Below are 22,994 nucleotides of genomic sequence, written 5' to 3' on the forward strand. Positions count from 1 at the left end.
GCTTGGTGACAAGAGGAATATTCAAGTGAAAATATCTAGAAGCCTGAGATACGAGCCTAAGGTAGGAGCTTGGGATGCATTTCAATGTCAGACAGTTTTCGGTAATAACTAAAAGCCGAAGAGCCTATTTATTCAACAGGCACTTGGGGGCACAGTGTGGAACAAAACACAAGATCCCTGCCCTCGCAGAGCTCACAGTCGCCTAGGGAAGACATACATTAAGCCAAGTAATTAGAAGGCCCTGAATGTTTACGAAGTGCAGCGTTATCAGGAGAGCCAGGAGCTGTGCAAACCATCAAGAACAAATCGGACACAGTGCCTGTTACAGCTGTGTGACCTGGAGCAAGTTAGGTTACAATCCTGGAATCACCGCGGCTTTGCACCGGGGCCACGACAGCAAGGCAGATTTGGTATCCAACTAGCCTGTAAACCCGGGAGGAGAGAGCGTTAGGTCCGCGAGAAGGAAAGACAGCCAACGAGTGAGAATCACTGGCCCAGCTGGAGACCGACCTGAGTTTCCTTTGTGTGCACCCGGGCCAAGCACTGGGAGCCGACAATTTGCTGAGAGCTGGCTCCACTAGCCTGGGGTGCAACCACGAGAGTGACAACCCTCTTGTGGGGTACAATTTTCCACGCCCAGACGCATCTCCATCGTGGGGAGGCACAGGGTGAAAGCTTAAGACCTGAATTAACGTCCAGCTCTGGTTGGCGCCAGCACTCCGGAAGCGAAATGCCAGGAGTACCCCAAGGTGGGCGGCGCGGGCGCCGACACCCGCACACGCAGTTGGGCTAAAACAATGAGCAACTGGGGAGGAAGCCGAGGGTGAAAGGATTCAGAAGTCGAGGCCCCACGCGGGAAGACAGCTAACACAGCGTTTGGCAACAGCACGCCTGCGCTGTCCGAGTCCCGCGGCGACACAGTCCGGAATAGAAGCGCGAGCCCACAAGGTGAGGGCGGGGGAGGGAACGCCGGAGACGCGGCCGAACACGTGAGATCGCAGAGAGCGTGCGCACGCGCAGAGCGCCCCGGGCCCGCGCGGCGGGAGCGCGGGAGCAGGGATGCTAGGCATTGAAAGGAGCCGCGCCTCGGTGAGCGCTCCCCCTCCCCTTTCTCCCGGGGTGCATTGCGCGCGCCCGGTGGGCGGGGGGAGGGGAGGGGAGGCGGCGGTGGCAGCCATGTTGTTGTGAGTCTCTGTGTCTCACCCTCGGTACTTCGGTGGTTCGGAGGAGGAGGGGGAGGAGAAGGAGGAGGTGGGGTGGGGGGGGAGGGTGGTAGGTGGAGAAAGAAGACATTGCCGCCACCGAAGGCGGAGGAGGGGGAGGACCGCCAAGAGCGACGCCGCCGTGTGCCCAACGGTCGGTGTCCCCGGCTGAGGCAGCGCGGCCGCAGCAGCCCCGTAAGTCATTCCGCGCTTGCTCTTTCTCCGGTCCTTTGGCGCCGCCGAGGCTGGCTCCCTGGGCTTTGTGGGGCGGCCTTAGCGGTAGCCGATCGCGGGTGGGAGGGCGGACGGGGCCTGCGGGGTTCCCCGGCCTGTGCGGCCTGGGGCCGGCTCGCACAATGCAGGGGGAGGGGCGCCGGAAGGGGGTGTGCGCACGCGGGGGAGGGGGCGCCGCGCCGGCCGCTTTCCCGCTTCCTTCCCTCCGGATCGCCGCAGCCACCGCCGCCTCGGGGGCATGGGGCGCGGACCCGGGTCTCCCTCCGATTCGGCGCGCTGGAGGTTAGAGACCGAGCTGTCGCCCTTGGGTTCGGAAAGTGGGGGAGAGGCCGGGTGGCCCCAGGGAAGCATGCGGATTGCAAGTGGGTGAAGAGGAAGGAGTGGGTTTATGAAAACAAGTGTGGGCATTTTCAAAGGCCCGAGTGTGTCCAGGAAAAGCTTGCCGTGGACAGACGCGGGTAGGAAGCCGTGACTGGCGTTCGCCTTGTTTAGGTTATGTTTTGTTCTAGGAACAGATTTCGATACTCAGAAAAATATGTAAATTAAAACCAAAGACAAGATCAGCGGCTTCTGCCGTTTGAGCAGTAGTTTTGTATCTGAGTTGGGTCACATTTTTGGGGAAAACATTTAAAGTTTTATGCCCAAACACGTGTAAAAGTTAGTGTTATTTGAGAACACAGCTAAAGAAAACCTACTTAGCTTTTCATTCTAACATGTAAACTTTTGGAGAGGGGAATGTATTGCCAACATATTAGGTGCAATAAGGCGTCATGTCAGGATTTGGTACTTGATTTTTACTTGAGAAAACTGGGGGGCAGATGTTTGGTGAAACTGTTGAAGGAAAACATGAGAAAAATGCTTGTAAATACTGAGAAGAAATGTAATACCTGTAAAGGTACTGTATGTCAAGAAAACAATTTTAATAAAGGGAGTTATGGAAGGATTTTAAAAGCTTGTTTAATGATTAGGTTTGGTGTTTAGTAGGTGACTCTTCATGTGACGTGGAGTATTGGAAGATGACTTTAAGGAATCCTGTAAAAAAATACAAAAATGAGTATTTTCAATTTGTTTCTATTCTTAGTCTTTTAAAAAATTATTTACTTCATTTGTTCAGTTATGAATAAATGATGGCATTTTCTGTGCTGCAAGAATTTCTTTAAAATTCTGATTTTTGGTGAAATTGCATTGTGTAAAATTTTCTTGGTGTCCATGTGGACAGTTTGTATGCAGAAAAGGTTTACGATAATCTTAAAAATAAAATTACATTTCAGAAACCTGTTTCTTGAGGATTTAACTCCAGCTTTTATTTTTTTTTTTTTTTTTTTTTGAGACGGAGTTTTGCTCGTTACCCAGGCTGGAGTGCAGTGGTGTGATCTCGGCTCACCGCAACCTCCACCTCCTGGGTTCAGGCAATTCTCCTGCCTCAGCCTCCCGAGTAGCTGGGATTACAGGCACGCACCACCATGCCCAACTAAGTTTTTGTATTTTTAGTAGAGATGGGGTTTCACCATGTTGACCAGGATGGTCTCAATCTCTTGACCTCATGATCCACCAGCCTCGGCCTCCCAAAGTGCTGGGATTACAGGCTTGAGCCACCGCGCCGACCTAACTCCAGCTTTTTAAATCTGTTTACAAGTCTAGCTGTTAGGAGTTACAGTTGCCATTAACAAATTTATGCATCTTCCAACAGTTTAAGCTGTGTTTAACACATGCTTTCCTTAACTTCATTTGTCTTGAGTCCAAAGTTTTCTTAGGTGTTTCAGTATTTAGCAAGATTTCAATTTCTAAAAAGAACATAAATTAAGCTGTCACTTTAGGCTAAATTCTCAGGCGTTACAAATACTGTATACAAATTACCAAATAATACTTGGATTTTGTTTCTCTTCAGCATTCCATACTTGTTTATAATTTTTTTTTTTTTTTTTTGAGACAGGGTCTGGCATGCCCAGGCTGGAGTGCAGGTGCTGAGATCCCTGCTCACTTTAGCCTCTGTGTCCCGGGCTCCAACTGTTCTTCCATCTAAGCCTCCTGAGTAACTGTCGCTGGGACTGAAGGTGCACACCACCACGCCCAGCTAATTTTTGCGTCTTTTGTGGAGACAGAGCCTCACTATGTTGCCTAGGCTGGTCTCTTATGTTGCCTAGGCCGAACTCCTGAGCACAAGCCATCCTCCCACCTCTGCCCAGATTGCAGAACCAGTAACCGGCTTGTTTGTAAACATTTCTGGTGTTGAAAGATAATTTGCTTATCTTAGGTAAATGTAATTATGACCAGAGGTTTGGGCCAGGTGTGAAATTCACAGCCAGTTTTCTCAGTGACCAAGCTGTCTCCTTTTTATAGATTCTCACACGATTTGCATAATTTTAAGTGGAGGTTGGTTCCTGTCTCCTGAACTCAAGTTCCGCATATGTCCTAACTTAAATACCGTGTTGGGTTTCTAAGATATGGAAATGCTCTATATTTGTTCATATTCTTAAAATTTACAGATATTTAAAATATCTAAATATTTGATTTTCACATGGTTTTGTCTGCATGGCTGCACTCACAGCTTGAGACCATTTTACTAACAGGTATGATTAAGATAAAAATTGCACTTATAGCCAGGTAAATTGGTTTGTGGCATATTAAGTAGATTTCTTGCTTTGTTTCTCTTTCCTTCCTTCCCTCCCTCCTATCTCTCTCTCTTTCTCTTTCTCTTGCTCAGGTTGGAGTGCAGTGGCAAGATCTCGGCTTACTGCAACCTCCACCTCCCTGGTTCAGGCAGTTCCCTGCCTCAGCCTCCCGAGTAGCTGGGATTACAGGCCTGTGCCACCACACCTGGTTAATTTTATTTTTATTTTTAGTAGAGATGGGGCTTCACCAAGTTGGTCAGGCTGGTCTTGAACTCCTGACCTCAGGCAGTCTGTCCGCCTCAGCCTCCCAAAGTAATGGCATTACAGGCATGAGCCACAATGCCCAGCCCTTCTTGCTTTTTTTCTTAAATTTTTTTTTTTTTTTTTCAATATAAGTGAGGTTGCTGGGCATGGTGTCTCATGCCTGTAACCCTAGCAGTTTGGGAGGCTGAGGTGGGCAGATCACGAGGTCAGGAGTTCAAGACCAGCCTGGCTAACATGGTGAAACCCTGTCTGTACTAAAATACAAAAAGTTAACTGGACGTCTCGCATGCCTGCAATCCCAGCTACTTCAGAGGCTGAGGCAGGGGAATCTCTTGAACCTGGTAGGCGGAGGTTACAGTGAGCTGAGATCGTGCCAGTGCACTTCAGACTGGTGACAGAGCAAGACTCTGCCTCAAAAATACATATGTATGTGAGGTCTTGCTATGTTGCGCAGGCTGGTCTCAAACTCCTGGGCCCAAGCAGTTCTCCCCACTTGGCCTCCCAAAATGTTGGCGTTACAAGCATGAGGTACAGTGCCAAACCCTTGCTGTTTTTAGTGAATGCATTAAAATAGTCTGACTTGCTCCTGTTTTCAAACCTCCTCACTTTGCTTTGATGAGTTTTTAAGAGGGAACACTCATGAAATATGGCTGAACCCCTTTCTCTCTTTCTCTGGGAATCTTCTTCCTGCAGAAAGCACTGAATTTGCCCTGCTTTTTCATGAGACTACCAAAGTTAGACTCCCCATTTCCAGAGGACAGTAGTTGTTCAGTGCTGCTTGTGACTGGGTTAGAATAACTCTGGAGTGTGTTGTTAGGAAGCCCACTTAGCCTTGGTATTAATTATGTCTCCACTCTGGCTTTATCAGTAGTAAAGGAAGTCTTTGGATTAGCACCAGTCTAACTACTGTCTTTCAGTCAGTTCTGAATTCTAGCATGGAAAAAGGTTTCCTCACACCCTGTCATTTAGGAGCTAATATTTTAATAGTGATTTTTATATTTGGCAATATAGACAGGAGACAGTTTTTTAAGAAAACTTAATTGCTTTTGTAGTTGAAAAAGTGGAAATTTTCTTTTTTCAAGCTTTTCCAGTGAGTGAAACACTGTGTAGAATTATTAGGAAGGTGCATGATAAATGCTTTTTCTTTGCGTTTTCATGTAGCAGTATGTTTAGAGACGTGTTAGTGTTTTTTTCTTAGTGACTTTTTCTTCACATAACTGGAGACATCTTTTTAAATGAAAAATGAAGACATGCCTAATTAAACACAAGTACTTAATTAAAAGTTTTGTTTGACCTTTGGTTTTTTTAAATTCTTAAGTGCTTTAAATATTTAAAAAGATTGTTTATTTAAGCATGTTGGCAAAAGCATAGCTTCAATAGCAAGCTCCATTCTGCAAGTTTAGCTACTGAATCTCATCCATTTTCAGGTTGCATTTTGTTGATTTTCACTTCACCTCTTCTCACTCACTATTCTCTTGTGGAGGAATAAAAGATTTTAGAGTACTGGGAAATATCCAAATGTACACACTTTACATGCCTATCACTGTAGCTGGAAAGTACAAAAAAAAAAAGGAAGCATGAAGTGTAAAAGGAGAAGAGAGGTAATTGAAGTATTAGATGGTTCGATTGACTGCAAAAGGGACAGGAAAAATAAAGTTACCATATTTGGAGCAAAATATGTTTGAACCCCAGTAGCCCCCTAAAATGTTTCCTGGAAGGGGCTTGATGCAATTGGCTATAAAACTGTACTCAAAACCACCTAGTCAGTACTGCCCAGGGAAATGGATCCTGCAGCTGGCTGCCAACACACTTAGATGTGGTCATGGGGTGTGGGGTGGGGCAGTAGGGAAAGATTATTTACATTTTTAGTTCTGGGGAAAAATACGCCAATGGAGGGAACCTGGTTTGAGGATAGCTCTTTGGTCTATTGTAGTAGGCATCTTATGACAAGAGTAACAAGTTCTGGGTCTGGAAGTGGTGATCCCTGACTCTAGGCAGTTTCTGAAAAACTTAAGATCAGCAAGATAAAGATGCAGTTGGTCTTACTCATTCAGACATGAGAGAAGGCAAATGAGTGTTAGAGTCAGAGTGCCCCTAAGTATAGGTCTTTATTAGGCAGTCAAATGAAGCAAACTGTAGGAAGAAAGAAATGTGGATTGCACTGTATGATTTTTATAAATACCAAAAATATATACAGATGGGAACTACGTACATCTTTCTGCATTTTGATGACCAGGTCATTTTTAAGTTAGTTTTTTAAGAACATCTCCATAGTATTTTATCAGTACTTTTAGCATGATTACATGCGAAAACAAAGAATCTTTAAAACCAATTAAACATGAACAGAATTATATTTTGAAGTTGAGAGGATAATGGCTCCAAGTTTTGCCTATAGGTGTTTTCTTGGACTACCTTTCTATAGACGTACTATATTTTTACTTTTTAGCCAAAGGAGGGTCTCAGGTGCTCTTGTTTTAATCTCTGAATTATGTGCATCCTACGCTAGCAAAAATAGGAGTACTCTAAGCTCTTGATAAAGGTGAATTGTTTGTCAATTCTTTCAGAATTGTGGTTGAGAAAATATTCATGGAGTATGGGCATTCAGTCCATTTGTAGTATGAATATTAAAATTGTATCTTTTCGTCAAGCTAGACTACCAGAAACCTGCACACATTTTTTTGAGGGTTGCAAATGTATCGTGCCACTCTGTCCTTAGATGTTGGTGGTATGGTAATACGTGATCCTTGTTTTTAAGGCCTTTATAGGAAAGTAAAGAAAAAGAGAGTTTAACTTGTGATTATAGTAATGTACGCTAACTGCCACTGAGGTGGTATTATAAAAGTGCTGTGGTCTGGGCATAGTAGCTCATGCCTGTAATCTCAACACTTTGGAAGACTGAGGCAGGATGATCACTTCACTTGAGTCTAGGAATTCAAGACCAGCCTGGCCAGCATAGGGAGACCTTGTCTCTACAAAAAATTAAAAAATTAGTTTGGCATGGTGTGCACCTATAGTCCAAGCTATTTGGGAGGCTGAGATGGGAAGATCACTTGAATTCAGGAGATTGAGGCTGCAGTCAGTGAGTTGTGATCATGTCAGTGCACTCCAGGTTGGGTGACAGAGGGCAGCCCTGTCTCAAAAAAAAAAAAAAGAGTGCCATGGACACATGTAGGTAGAGACTGCAGGAACAGGAAAAGATTTCCGCAAGAGGTAAAGCAGAATCTTAAAAGATTTAGAGAAGTTAATTTAGTCCAGAGATGAGTGAAGTGGCATTTGGCCAGAGGAATTGATAGCGGTAGTAATCCTGATGCGGGAGAATGGCAGTGCTCAAGGTGCAGTTTATAAGGAGAATGGCAAAAGAGAGATGGGAGAAGTAGGTAGAAGCCCACCAGATTGAAGTCCTTTATCTAATATGGACAATCCAGGATTATAATTTAGGAAGATTTAGACAGTCATACCTTAGGGAATTACTATGTAGTTACTTTCCTTGGATTATATTAGGAGTTAGGTATTTTGACTTTTCCTTCAGGAGCTCGCTATAAGAAAGACTATGAGGCTGGGCACAGTGGCTCACACCTGTATTCCTAGCACTTCAGGAGGCTATGGCAGGTGGATTGCTTGAGCTCAGGTGTTTGAGACCAGCCTGGGCAAAGTGGTGAAACCCCATCTCAACAAGAAATGCAAAAATTAGTTGGGCATGGTGACTCTGTAGTCCCAGCTCCTTGGAGGGACTGAGGGAGGAGGATCGCTTGATCCCAAGAGGCAGAGGTTGCAGTGAGCCAAGATTGCTCCAGTACACTCCAGCATGGGCAACAAACAGAGTGAGGCTCTGTCTCAAAAACAAAAAAGAGAAAGGCTATGAAACCTTGCATCTGTTACAGGAATGTTGAAGATATTTTCTGTTACAACTCTGTTGCCTCAATAATGCTCCACTTAAGAAATAGCTTTCGTTTTTCTTTGAGACTGGGATGGGGGTAGGTGTCTCGCTCTGTTGCCCAGGCTGGAGTGCAGCCTCAGCTGCCCGGTCTCAAGAAATTCTCTCACTTCAGCCTTCTGAGGAGCTGGGACTACAGGCACACATCATGCCCCACCAGATATTTTTTACTATTATTTGTAGAGACAAGGTCTCACTGTGTTGCCTTGGCTAGTCTCGAATTTGTTGCCCTGGGTGGTCTCAAATTCCTGAACCTGAGCAATCCTCCTGTCTTGGCCTCCTAAAGTGCTGGGATTGAGCCACCATGTGCAACAGAAATTTCTTTTAAAGCTTAGTGTTAGGAATAAGCTTGCCTCCAAGGAATTGGTGTGATTTCTTTATGTGGATAGTGAGAATTGTATATACCCACTGTTCGTACAATTACTAGTATGACTAGTTAGCATTAAACTTACTAGTTTATTTGCTGTTTTATTTAATTATTTAGTTATTTTTATTTAGAAACTTTTTTGAGGCAGGGTGTCTGTCACCCAGGCTGTAGTGCAGTGTTGCAAACATGGCCCACTGCACCCTTGACCTCTCTGGCTCTAGTGATCCTCCCACCTCAGCCTCTTGAGTAGCTGGGACCACAGTCATGTACCGATAACACCTGGCTATTTTTTTTTTTTTTTTTTTTGTATTTCCTATAAGATAGTTTACCGTCTTCTTAAATTTTATTTAAATTATACTCAAGATTTTTTTTCTTTTTTTTTTTGAGAACACAGACCCCTTTAAAAATATATGATATAGCTGGGCATAGTGAGGCACTACTGTAATCCTAGAGGCTGAGGCAGGAGGATTGCTTGAGCCCAGGTTTGGAGGCTATGGCACCACTGCATTCCACCCTGGGTGATAGAGTAAGACCCCATCTGTAAATATATATATGATTAATACTTGAAACTAACACAGATTTGGTTTCTCTTCATGCATTTCTACCTAGATGTTTGGTGGTGTATCTTTAGGAAATTGGCTTGGTCGTTTCATCTCACTTTAAAGTTAACCAATTCAAGACTTATTCTTGACAAAAATCATAATTCATACTAATCACGTGATTCCTTTTACTTCAAAGATGTATACAATTGATATATATTTCTTAGACTATACATAAGTCATAATAAACTAAATATGTTTTAAAGTTTTTAATCATCATAAATTAGGGTTTTCCTAGATAAAAATTAAATATCTGGTTTACCCAGTCTTATGAGAAAATTTAATATGTTTCATACCTCACATTCCTTTTTCTTTAAGTTGTCTTGGAAATGACTAGAAACACTACATAAAATGTATTTGTGTTAACATATACAGAAAAGTTATGGTAATACTGGGTTAAGGTTTAACAGTTTTAATTGTAGGATTTCTTGTAGCCAATAACAGAAGGAAGGAAAGATTGAACATGTGTGCAGAGCTTGCAAAAGAGCAAGTGGGTGCCACTGAGCAGCATACCTGAAATATATTGGACAAGGGACCATTTACTTCTGAGAACACTGAGTCGGTGAATAAGGAGCACACTTAAAGAAACTGCATTAAAGACTGCTTCTTAAAATTGTTATTTTTTTCCAGTTGTCTCAGACCATGCAGATTTCTTCCTTTAGTTCTCTGATACAATTTAGTTAACATTTCTTTTTTTCTTTTCTTTTCTTTCTTCCCCTTTCCCCTTTCCTTTCTTTTCCTTTCCTTTCCTCTTTCCTCTTTCCTCTTTCCTTTCCTTTTTCCTTTTCTCTTTCCTCTTTCCTCTCCATTCCTTTCCTTCCTTCTTTTTTTTTTGACAGAGTCTCACTCTGTTGCTCAGGCTGAAGTGTAGTGGTGCAATCTCCGCTCACTGCAACCACCACCTCCTAGGTTTAAGTGATTCTCCTGCCTCAGCCTCCCTAACAGCTGGGATGGAAGGTGCCTGCCACCACGCCTAGCTAATTTTTATATTTTAGTAGAGGTGGAGTTTAACCATGTTGGCCAGGCTGGTGTCCAACTCCTGACCTCAAGTTATCTACCCATCTTGGCCTCCCAAAGTGCTGGGATTACAGATGTGAGTCACCATGTCTGGCCTCTAGGTAACATTTCTTAAGTTGTTTTTCCTTGATAAAGTATTAATTCTAGTTGACAGTGTATAACAATTGAAAATTACTAAGATAGCTGTGTGAGACAAGTTTTCATTTGTTGGACTTTCAGCCTAGTACTAATAGAAACAAAAAGTAACACAGTAACTTTTGTACTTTGTTAGTTTCCAAACTGTAATGCAGTTAAGCTATATTTATGTAAAACATTAAAAAATTTATTTTGCTAACTTCAGTGAGTCTTACAACATGGAGAAATACAAACATAAAGCCAGCAGTACCTCCTCCTTCACCAGAGTTGAGTGAGGTGTTTATTTTTCCATACTTTACACAAATGTATGTAGTCGTACATTGCCCCCCTCCTTTTTTTGAACAAAAATGGGATCATATGATACACCTTAGACAACTTGGTATTTTTACTTAATATCATGGACATTTTACATATACCTTTAATTACCTGTAATTTTTGTAATGGCTTGTTGATTTAACTGTTTTCTGATGTTGATTTTAGCTTACTCTTTTTAATTTTGTACCATCATATAAGCGGTCCTGCAGTAAATAAATATCTATTAATTATTTTGTGTTGGTGCTGTTTGTTCAAAGTAAATTTCCAAAAGAGAACTTCTGGGTCAACTTTTTTTTTTTTTTTTTTTTTTCTGTGAGGGTAGGGGAAGTGCAGGTAAGAGCTGTGGCTCCCATTATGTTGCCCAGACTGGTCTTGAACTCCTGGACTCAAGCCCCCTGCCTTGGCCTCCCAAAGTGTTGGGATTACAGGCATGAGGCACTGGGCTCAGTCCAAAGAATTCCATATTGATTTTTAAACAAACAAAAAAAGTTAAGTTTGATGTGTCATTAATATTCTAGAAAGCACTTACATTTCAATTTCATGTGTTACCTTACTTAATCTTTGCAATAGCCCTATGAGGGAGGCATTATTGTTTCCATTTGCAAATGGACAAATAAGATTGAGTTTGTTTAGCTAGGTGCCAACCTGGAACTATATTCTAGGTCTTTTGATTCTGATTCCTGTTACACCATGAAGATTGATACTAACAAAATTTTTTAGTTGGGAAACCTCTGGAGTGTTTGTGAATATATTCCTTAGCCATATGGTGATGTATCAGTGTTTCAACCATATCTACACAAGGGAAGCATCACCTGGAGAGCTTATAAAATACTAATAAAAATCTGCCTGTCTTGTTGCCCATACTAATTCATGCCAGCCTTTGGTACGTGGGACCCGAGCAACTGTAGTTATGAAATCCTCCTACCTAGACTGTGATGTATGTTAAATGTTTGAGAACCAGTGATCTCAAAATTGGGGTGCTCCTATCCCTGAGGGATACATGAAGAGTTCCAAACTCTATCTGTTAGTGCATTTAGTCTTCTGGGAACAGTTATCAGGTCCTCACCGTATGTGTACTGAGAAAGGTAGAACTCTGATCCATCCCCTATCTTACTGTTGTGCATTTTACCCCAGGTAGTTAAACTTTGGCACCAAAGAGTTAACTTTCTTTTGTGATTAATCCTTCCTTACATTGCTGTTGGAGTGAAACTGGCATATTTTCACTTCTACTGGTATTTTCTGATTTCAAATCAATGTTAGTTTTGGGTGATAGGAGTAATGACAGATTTTTTTTTAACCAATTCATTTCTTCCGTCCCTAACCTGTTAAAGAATACATTACAAAGCAAAGGACAATCCTAAAATACTTTGCAAGCTAGCAGCATGTAAGTCACATTTATCACAGCATACTGTCAAATATATTGATTTTAAATTAAATGTATGATTTAGTTGACCCTTTTTTTTTTACACTGAGGAATTTATCAAAAGAGTAGGATAGAACTAACCTAGATGAAATGGCATTTGTAAATATTTATCCTGTGTTTTTCTCTTATTTATTATTTTTGAGATGGAGTTTTGCTCTTATTGCCCAGACTAGAGTACAGTGACGCAATCTCGGCTCACTGTAACCTCCACCTTACAGATTCAGACGATTCTCCTGCTTCAGCCTCCCAAGAGGCATTACAGGTGTGTGCCATCACACCTGGCTAATTTTTATATTTTTAGTAGAGACAGGGTTTCAGTGTGTCAGCTGGGCTGGTCTTGAACTCCTGACCTCAGGTGATCCGCCAGTCTTTGCCTCCCAAAGTACTGGGATTACAGGCATGAGCCACTGCGCCCTGCCTGCTTTTCTTTTAAGTCAGATGGTGAGAGAATATTTAGATCTACAAACTGGACTTTGGTTTTTTAAAACCTGGTGGTGTAAAAGTCAGGCTAGAGATATTTACTATAGTAAGTATTGAGTGAGTGTACATGTAGATTCTTTTATATTGCCTCTAAAACAATTGGAAGCTTACAAATAAGACTGAAAGTATTTTTCTTTTAAGTGATGTTTAGATTTTTTTTGTACTTTTGTTTTTTTTTTTTTTTTTTGAAATGGGTTAGCCCTGATCATTTTCCAACTCCTGGCCTCAAGTGATTCTTTTCACCCCAGTCTCCTAAGTAGCTGGGATTACACAGACATGTACCACCTTGCCCAACTGTAATTTCTTTGCAAGTCATGATACATATCCTGCATGTAAGTATATTTTAGGAAAAATCTAGTCTTGCTCATACATTGTAGTAAACATATATATTTTTTTGAAATAAGTTATAGAGATCATTTATTTTTAGTGCTTAGATGTGGCATGTTATTAACTAATTTATTAAATATTTGAGTTCTACCATATATAAAGCCATTGATTTCCAAGTTAACATGACTATAAGAACTATATAAATGTGCTGTGATTTTATCCTATATATATTTTTAATATTTTAAAAGATATAAGTAGTGTGTGGAAAACATTCTAGGAGTTAAGAAATATAAAATGTAATGTAAAAATCATGCGTATCCTTTTTTGAGGTGTGATCACTATTAATGGTTAAGTGTGACCTGGCCCATTTATGCTTGCATCCTGATTTTACATAACTAGGGTGATAGGAGCACAGATTAGTTTTCACTTTGCCTTTTCATGTGATAATCTGGAATATTCTTATTGTTTCATTTCCCTTCCCTGTTACTATATTTTTAGTATTCCTACTGTTAACATTTCATGGAACACTAGCATAACCAGAACAGTTGATGAGATTGTGTGGGATTTTTTTCTTTCCTTGTTAGAATGTAGAAAAGTTTTAAAATTTAATGGGCAAGATGTATTAGTAATACTGAAACTTACCAATTAAATTCTGTGGGAATTAAGAGAAAGATTGTTTGGGGTCAGTTTTAGGAAAAGCGGCATTTGAGCCAAACTTTGAAGGGACAAATGGTAAAGAGTTGTCTAGGCATCTGGGATAGTGAAAGCAATAGAAAGATTGAGGGAAAGAGTTCTTTTTTTAAATGTTTTTATTTATTTATTTATTTTACTAGACGGTATGTAGAGTTCTTTTTTTCTTTTTTTGGAGACAGTCTTGCTCTGTCCCCCAGGCTGGAGTGCAGGGGTGCAATCTCAGCTCACTGCAAACTCCACCTCCCAGATTCAAGCAGTGTTTCTCTTGCCTCAGCCTCCCAAGTAGCTGGGGTTATAGGCACACGGCACCACGCCTGGATCATTTTTGTATTTTTAGTAGAGGTGGGGTTTCATCATGTTGGCCAGGCTGGTCTCGAACTCCTGACCTCAAATGATTCGCCTGCTTCAGCTCCTATAGTGCTGGGATTACAGGCATGAGCCACCACCTCCGGCCAAGGGAAAGAGTTCTTTTAGAGAGTGATGTAATTAACATTACCTCCTTTAGTGATGGCTTATACTTGGCTGGTATGGGAAAGAGCATGGGACTTCTAGAGTTTTGATACTATTGCATTCTCTACCATTTTAGTAACTTATTTTCCTACTTGCAAAGTAAGGATACAGTATCTACTTTGCTAGATTGTAGTGAGCATTATATATAATGTGCCTGGTACGATCTATGGCATAAAATGCGTACTCAATAAAATTTGTTATTCTCTTTAGGGTAAGGTTGTCTGATTAAAAATTAGTCTCCAAAATTTGAGCTTATTTGGAAATCAGTTTTTAGGAAAATTTTTCATACACTAGTCAAAAGTATGGTTGAGGAAGTAATTAGCCAAATTAAGCACATGTGAAGGCTTGGACTCTAAGTGAATTAACCTCAAGCACAGTAACCCCCTTTATTCTTTTCTTTTCTTTTTTTTTGAGTTGGAGTTTTGCTCTTGCCACCCAGGCTGGAGTGCAATGGCGTTAATCTCAGCTCACCACAACCTCTGCCTCCTGGGTTCAAGCAGTTCTCCTGCCTCAGCCTCCCAAGTAGCCGGGACTATAGGCATGCGCCACCATGCCCAGCTAATTTTTTGTACTTTTAGTAGAGACGGGGTTTCACCATGTTGATCAGGAAGGTCTTGATCTCTTGACCTTGTGATCTACCCACCTCAGCCTCCCAAAGTGCTGGGAAAATAGGTGTGAACCACCGTGCCCGGCTACTAACCCCCTTTATAAAACTGCAGTTTATAAATGTTATTAAAAAAATCTTTGTCCAAATTGTGTAACTAACCTTCAAGGCCCAGCTTAAATACCACTTGCTTCATGTGGCTTTTTGTCAAACTGCTGTATGTATTTTATTAAACTTTATATTTTTCTAACCAACTAGCCTTTTCATTTATTAAACTTTATTATGAAGTTTTCAAACACATAGAATAGTAAGTATTGTGAACTTTATCTGTATTCCACATTGTGTGAAATCTTATCTAAACCTGTATTTTACTTTTTAGAGGAGTATTTTGAAGTAAATCCAAAACAGTATGCCATTTCAAGCATAAATTCTCTTACAGATGAGGACTTATAAAAAACAAACCCAATCCTCTTGCTAGTATCATAACTAACATAATTCCTTACTGTTATCTAATACTCATTCTATATTTGAGTTTCCCTGGTTTTTCTCAAAGAAGCCTTTATAGTTGGTTTATGAGAAGCAGGATTCAAACAAGGCTTACACAAATTTTTTTTCACATTTAGGCCTGCCTATACCACAGTCTATGTAATCTGCTTCCCCCTCTGACTTTCAAAATTTTATGTTATAAATATGTTAGTGAAATCAAGTGATTTTTTTTTTTTCTTTTTTCATATTCTGGATTTGGCAGTTACTTTTTTATGTAACTGTTAAATTTGTTCTTTGTTTCACATTTCTGGTCAATCAGTATTTAGATGAGTAGATGTATTATAATATTAGATTGAAGCTTAGTCTTTTTTTAAGGTAGTTCTTCATATGTGGTGGTAGTGTTTCATACTACATTACATCATGAGTTATATAATGTCTTACTCCACTATTAGGGTGATGTCACATTTTAAATCACAGAAAATAATGTTAATTTATAAATACTAGGCCAGGTGTGGTGACTTATGCCTGTAATCCCAGCACTTTGGTTAGGCCAAGGTGGGAGGATTACTTGAGCCCAGGAGTTCAAGATAAGCCTGGGCAACATAGCGAGACCTCCATCTGTACCAAAAAAAAAAAAGAGAGAGAAAAAGAAAATTAGCCAGGCCTGATGGCACCTGGGGTCCCAGTTACTCAGAAGACTGAGATGGGAAGATTGCTTGAGCCTGGGAGGTCAAGGCTGCAATTTGGGCAACAGAGCAAGACCCTGTCTCAAAAAAAAAAAAAGGAAAGAAATACTGCTCATTTCGTAATATATCATTGACTTTAGAACCACTTTTTAGACCAGGTGCGTTTGTTCATACCTGTAATCCTAGCATGTTGGGAGGCCAAGGCAAGGCATAGATGACTTGAGTTCAGGAGTTTGAGACCAGCTTGGGCAACATGGCTGGCAAACCCCGTCTCTACAAAAAAAAATACAAAAATTAGTTGGGTATACCTGGTGTGTGCTTGTAATCCCAGCTTCTTAGGATACTGAGGTAGAAGGATCACTTGAGCCCAGGAGGTCAGGACGGTAGAGAGCCATCGTCAATGCCACTGCACTCCAGCATGAGCAATAGTGAGACCCTGTCTCAAAAAAAAAAAAAAAAAAAAAGAGAACCACTTTTTATGTTATCTAAACAGTTTTCTAAAGCTTGTCATCTTCATTTCCATCTAAATTATTTGACATGCTTCTCTCTGGCAATACCTAACACATCAATACCCAGCATAGATTGAGGCTGTTTCATGTGTAGATTTTCTATAAGTTGTATATTTTTCAAGATAGGGCAATTTTTCTTAAGCAGTGTTTTGATTCTCCAAATAAGTCAGTGGAGAGGATGCATTGTAATATGAGAGACTTCTGTAAGAGCTCAAATATATGGCGATTCCCCTTTTAGAGAATTTTAATGGAACAGAAATCTTATATTTGCACATAGGTAGATTTGTCTGAATTATGGAGCTGAAATAAAACATTTAATTAAAAGATTTTAACTTTGAGCTAATAAGGTCTTTGAAGGAGCTTTCTGGTTTGTGTAAGTCTGTATATTGATAACACTAACTTTTATGCCAAATTTCATTCAAAACATAAAACTTGACTTTTCCTTATTATAATTGAGTCAATAATACTATTCTTTTTTACAGAGTTTTCTGCCTTGCTGGTAAAACAAGCATAGATAACTCCCCCATGAAAGTATATGGACTAAAAAACAAACTGTTCACATAGATTTTGATTGACCCACTAGCTAAGTGACTTGTTCATCGTCACTAAAAACTGTAATTCAGTTTATGCCCTCAGAAAAATAAGAAATGACTGAGAGTTGGTTTGAATAGTAGAAACTTTGCTAAATCTTTGAAGGCTGACGGTTTTCTATAAATAGCTAAACCTGGATATAGATTTACTTTTGTAATGTGAATGAGAAATGGCATTGGTAAACAAAAATATTTTGTTGGCAGATTTGCAATAAAGGATTAAATTTGCTAAGCAGAAGAAAGTATTCCTTAGGAATTCAGCACTTGTTTGTTTGCTGTAGATACCCCTAATGTTCAATGATTATGTTCATTAAAATCAATCCAGCTGTGGGCGATGGCTCACGATTGTAATCCTAACACTTTGAGGGGCTGAGGCAGGAGGATTGCTTGAGCCCAGGAGTTTGAGACCAACCTAGGCAACATAGGGAGACCCCGTCTATACAAATACAAAAATTAGCCGAGCGTGGTGACATGCATCTGTCATGCAACCAGATCTTAGAAAAACTATCATAAGAATAGCACTGAAGGGATGGCAATAATCCATTTATCAGAACTCCGCCCCAGTGATCCAGTCACCTTCCACCAGGCCCTACCCCCAACACTGGGGTTTACATTTTGACATGAGATTTGGGTGGGGACACAGATCCAAACCATATCTCAGGGTCTCACTATGTTCCCAGGGCTGGTCTTGAACGTCTGGGCTCAAGTCGTCTTCCTCCTATATCGGGTTCCCAAAGAGCTGAGATTACAGGCATGAGCCATCATGCCCAGCCAAAACAAATATGTTTAGTGATGTCAGTATTCTATGTCAGTGCATTTTCTTGGTTCTTTATGCAAGATATTTGTCAATTTTTTGTTTTTGTTTTTTCTTTTTCTTTTTTGAGACAGGGTCTTACTCTGACTGTGGCTCACTGCAGCCTCAACCTCCCAAGCTCAAGCGATCCTCTAAACTCACCCAAATAGCTGAGACCACAGGCATGCACCATAATGCCCGGATAATTTTTTAAATTTTTTGTAGAGATAAGTCTCCCTATGTTGCCAAGGATGGTCTTGAATTCCTGGCCTCAAGTGATCCTCCCGCCACAGACTCACAATATGTTGGGATTATAGTCGTGAGCCACTGTGCTCAGTTGTTGACTTTTTGAATTATGCACTAGTAAATAGGAAAACTATCACGGAGCTGAATCAGGTTGTTATTTTGAGTGCTTCACCTATTTTTCCTCACATCATTAGTGATAATCTGCCCATAGAAAAATTAGCTAATATTGTTAAAGTTTAGAATGAGCAAAATAAGAACACTATCATTTATTTTCTTTTGCTAGAAAGCAGTCATAACCTCAAAAATGACTTTTTAATTCAAATATAAGATTATACTGCGTCTTGGCCAAAGAAAAGTTTCTATCATATATTTTCTATGTTGGTAAGTTCTAATTATTTATTAGAGGGAATAATACTGAAGGTTTGAGCTTTAATAATGCAGACCAACAAAATAATTGAAGACAGAATTTATACCCCTAGCAGTACATTGTGCCATAGCTCTGAATACATATTTTTTCTAATAAACAGTGAAATAGTATATAACCAGTTGCTAGTAGGTTCTGTTGCTTGTTCGAAAAGATCTTTTCTGCCTAAGATTTAATCATTGAGGATAAAGTCACTAAATTTATGTCCAAATTCCAACTTTTCTGCCATCAGATAACATCGCATTTGTAGCTATTTAAGAGAGCAGATTGACATACTGTAGAAATTTATGGGTCCCACTTAGTGGCGTATGGGCAACTGTCTCCTGATCCCTTCAACTTTAAAGTCTTTTTACTATAACTACCCTGATCATTGAAAGATAATAAAATTACTTCCATTTAGATATGATCTGAAACCCCCATTTGTTGACAAAAACACGTCAAGTAGTAAAAGTGAAAAAGTTAAAAGCAAAGCCCTGGTGCTTAACTTTAGGGATACTCATATTTGGAAGTGGATTTTGTGTATTTGCATTTTAAGGGGCAGTCAAGAGAGAAAGTGAAATAGAGCAGAGGTCAGTAAACTGTGGCCTGCAAGCCAAATCTGACCCATCACCTGTTTTTGTATGGCACCTCTGTGGGAATGGTTGTTGTATTTTTTAATTGTTGGGAAAAATTTTAGAAGAATAATTTTCGACACATGAAAACCACATGAAACTCAAATTTTACAGTTTATCAAGTTTTATCGGGAAATATCTGTGCTCATTCATTTTGGTGTTGTCTATAGGTGCTTTCCTGCTACAGAGGCATAGTTGAGTAGCTGCCACAGAGATCATATGGCCTGCAAAGCCTAAAATGTTGACACCTACACTAGGGGTGTGATTTATCCCAACAGTGAGAATGGATCCAAAGAGCTAAGAGCCCTCTTAAAATTATCCAGAGGTTCTTTAACTTATGTGACCTCATCTATGTGGACTACTGATAAAAACCTGAAAGTAAGCAAAAAGGTAAAAGCTCTAGTGCTTACTTTGACTCTTGAGAAAAATTCATGTCTGCTACTGATACTGGTTTTTTCATTTTTCTTTTTTTAATTCCTGCTTTAGATACTGGTTTTTAACAGTTTCTTGACTTTACCGTTTTCCCACATTGACTAACTTCTTGGTAACCATGGCCCTTAGATTAGAGGTACTTTATGTTGTCTCTGCATAACTTTTCTCTTGGGAGGACAGCTTTAAGGCTTTAAGGTGGCCAAAGCTCAGTCACTGAAATCTGAGGTTGGTCGTGCATTAAGGTCTGACCTAGCACTTTATTTTATCTGTTGTGGATAACAGTAACCAAGGGATTGAATATTTCTCCTCAGAATTAGTCTGCATTTTCTTACACATCCAGCGAAGTCCATCTTTAAGTTCCATTGGTAACTTTTACCTTTTGTAAAGAGCAGCACAGTTCTTGTTCCGTCCTGTGAGCGATCACATGGCTACCTAGGAATTAAAAGTTTCTCGTCCTTTCGTTCTTTCTATTCCCAAACCTCCCCAAGTTGTTTGAACCAGACCATGTTTCTGTGAGCCAGAGCTGTGTTAGCAAATCCCACTTCTGACACCAAATGTAAGGCTATAGGGTGAAAAACACAGTTTCTCCTACTGTACTGTTAAAGCACAGGACATTTCTATAACCCCACATGTATTGCTTGATATGCTTATCAAGCAGTCAGTTCTGCAGCAAATTCTCCAGTGGACATCAGCTGGGTGTTCTCTAACTCATTTCTGTCCTCTGTCTCCCTAGAGAAAGCATCTGCTCCCACAGATTGAGGGCTTAGGTTTATAAGACTGTCCCTCCTACTTCAGACACTAGTCACAAGTTGTAGGTTGTCACCTAGACTTCTGACTGACTGGCTGTAAATCAGGTGTTCCACTGACCTTCTTTGGTCAATTAATTTGCTGGAATAGTTCACAGAACTCAGAGAAACACATTGTTACATACAAAGGATACCATTGAGAATAGCTAGATGGAAGAGATACATTAGAGTGAGGTATGCTCTCCAGGAACCTCCAAGAGTTCAGCTATCTGTAAGCTCTCAGAACTCAGACCTTTTGGTATTTTGCAGAAGCCTCACCTCATTATGTAGGCGTCAAAATCCTTGATGATCAACTAAGTCTTCAGTTCCTCTCTGGAAGCGGAAGGGGGAACTGAAAGTTCAGACTCTCTAATCAAAAGGATCGTTCCCCTGGTAACCAGTGCCCCAACCCCCCAGTAGTCAGTCAGCTCATTATCATACATAATACAGAAAACACCCATCACTTCAGACATTCCAGGGGTTTTAGGAGCTTTTTGCCAGGAAATGGACAAAGGCCAAAATTACATTTTACCAATATTACAGTCTTTCAGCCTTTATTCTAAGATGATATTTTTAGCAGGTATAAAAGTGTGGATTGACACTCCTTTCAGCATTTTAAAATCTTGTCCTTTATGTTCTGGACCCCGTTGTTTCTGGTTCCAGTTAGCAGTCATTCATATACCATTGTTCCTCTTTATGTAATATATTGCTTTCTTCTGGTGATCTTGAGGACTTTTTTATCTTTGATTTTTCAGTTTTTATAATGAATGTAGGTGTGGGATTTTTTTTTTTTCTTTTTCTTTTTTTTTTTTTTAAAAGACGGGGTCAGACTGGTCTTAAACACCCGACCTCCTGTGATCTGCCTGCCTTGGCCTCCAAAGTGCTTGGATTACAGCCATAAGCCACCACGCTGGGCCTTTTTTTTTTCTTTTTCTCTTATTTGTCTCTCTTCTGGGGTTCATGGAGCTTCTTAAATCTGTAAATTTGACTCTCACCAAATTTGGGGAGATTTCTGGCCATTGTTTCTTCAGTATTTCTGCCACCCTGGTCATTCCTTGAACTCCAGTTATATGTAAGTTACACCTTTTGGTATTGTTCCTGTGAACGTTATACATGTTAGGTCATTCTTGTAACACCCAATTAAATCAAAATCTAGGGTCCAGAGGAAAAAGGCACTTGAGCACTTATCATCTGATCCAAAAATTAAATTTTCAGCAAGCTCAGCTGTAGAAATGGCCCTCTGTAACCCTAAGACCAGTTTTACCTAGTAGCACCTGAAACAACTTGCCATGACTCGGAGACTGGCTTCATCTACCACAGTCACTCACCAGTCAGAGCTTGCCAGTTCTCAAAAGCTTGTCTAGTACCAGTCTGTCAAACAGTCTATAACATTTCGCTAAAAACTTTTAGCCTTCTGTTTGTTCTTCAGACATACCCAAAACCATTCAGTCGGTATATGTATGCTCCAAATTACATTATTTTCTTTCCTTCCCCTCTTTCTCTTTCTCTCTTCCTTCCTTTCCTTTCCCTTCCCTCCCCCCTTACTTTCTCTTTCTTTTCTTTGTTTTTTTCTCTTCCCTTTTTTTTTTTTTGAGACAGGGTCTTGCTCTGCTGCCCAGGCTGGAGTATAGTGGCACAATTATGGCTTACTACTGTAGCCTTGACCGCTTGGGCTCAAGCAGTATTCCCACCTCAACCTCCCGAGTAGCTGGGACCACACACATGCACCACCATGCCCAGCTAAATTTTAAATTTCTTCTAAAAGCAGAATCTCACCATGTTGCTCAGGCTGGTCTCTTAACTCCTTGAGTTCAGGTGATCCACCCTCCTTGGCCTCCCAAACTGCTGGGATTATAGGTATGAGCCACCACACCAAAATTAGATTCTTGCTTCCTAAATACAGCATTTTCAATTTAGAACATCATCTCTGTTTTATTTTTTTTTAACAGAGTTTCGCTCTTGTTACCCAGGCTGGAGTGCAATGGCGCGATCTCGGCCCACCGCAACCTCCGCCTCCTGGGTTCAGGCAATTCTCCTGCCTCAGCCTCCTGAGTAGGTGGGATTACAGGCACGTGCCACTGTGCCCAGCTAATTCTTTGTATTTTTAGTAGAGACGAGGTTTCACCATGTTGACCAGGATGGTCTCGATCTCCTGACCTTGTGATCCACCTGCCTTGGCCTCCCAAAGTGCTGGGAATACAGGCGTGAGCCACCACGCCCGGCCTAGAAAATCATCTCTGTTTTATTTGGCTTTGACATTCTATAGGTCACTGAAGCTCTGTTCATTTTTTTCCACTTTTTTCTTATTTGTTCTTCAAATCAAAAATTTTGTCAATATGTTTTCAGGTTCACTCACCCTTTTGTTGTTTTACAATCTGCTAAGTGCATTCAGTGAAATTTTAAAAGATTTTTTTTTTCAGTTTTAGAATTGGCTATTTTTGTAGTTTCTCTTTCTTGGCTGAAATTTTATATTTGTTCATTCCTTAGGAACATATTTTTCTTTACATCTTTGAACACAGTTGCAGTAGTTGCTTTAGAATTCCTGTCTGCAAATTCTAACCTGGGTCATCTTGGAGTGGTTCTTTATTAATTAATTTTTTCCCTCAGGTCACATTTTTTTCTCATCTGTCTAGTTATTACAGATTATTCCAAACTTCATGATTGAAGTATTGAAGAAGCTCTAGATTCTGTTATGTTTCTGTTTCTTTGGAGAGTG

General features: G+C 40.5%; 1 protein-coding gene across 50 annotated transcripts in view; it reads left to right on the plus strand.

The window, feature by feature from the left end:
* The first annotated feature begins 1,016 nt into the window (after positions 1-1,016).
* The window catches only part of PUM2 (pumilio RNA binding family member 2), a 106,783-nt gene continuing 84,805 nt past the window's right edge, over positions 1,017-22,994 (plus strand). For 26 of the 50 annotated variants that reach the window (XM_035273123.3, XM_078349893.1, XM_078349901.1 and 23 more), the window contains exon 1: positions 1,144-1,397. The gene's annotated coding sequence lies outside the window, so the exon portion shown is untranslated. Of the gene's footprint in view, positions 1,090-1,143; positions 1,398-1,621; positions 1,719-19,231; positions 19,452-22,994 lie in introns of those variants that run through there. The other 24 variants (XM_078349889.1, XM_078349902.1, XM_078349909.1 and 21 more) reach the window with 3 other exon arrangements.

This window comes from Callithrix jacchus, chromosome 14 (assembly GCF_049354715.1).
Source record: "Callithrix jacchus isolate 240 chromosome 14, calJac240_pri, whole genome shotgun sequence".
Lineage (NCBI taxonomy): Eukaryota > Metazoa > Chordata > Mammalia > Primates > Cebidae > Callithrix > Callithrix jacchus.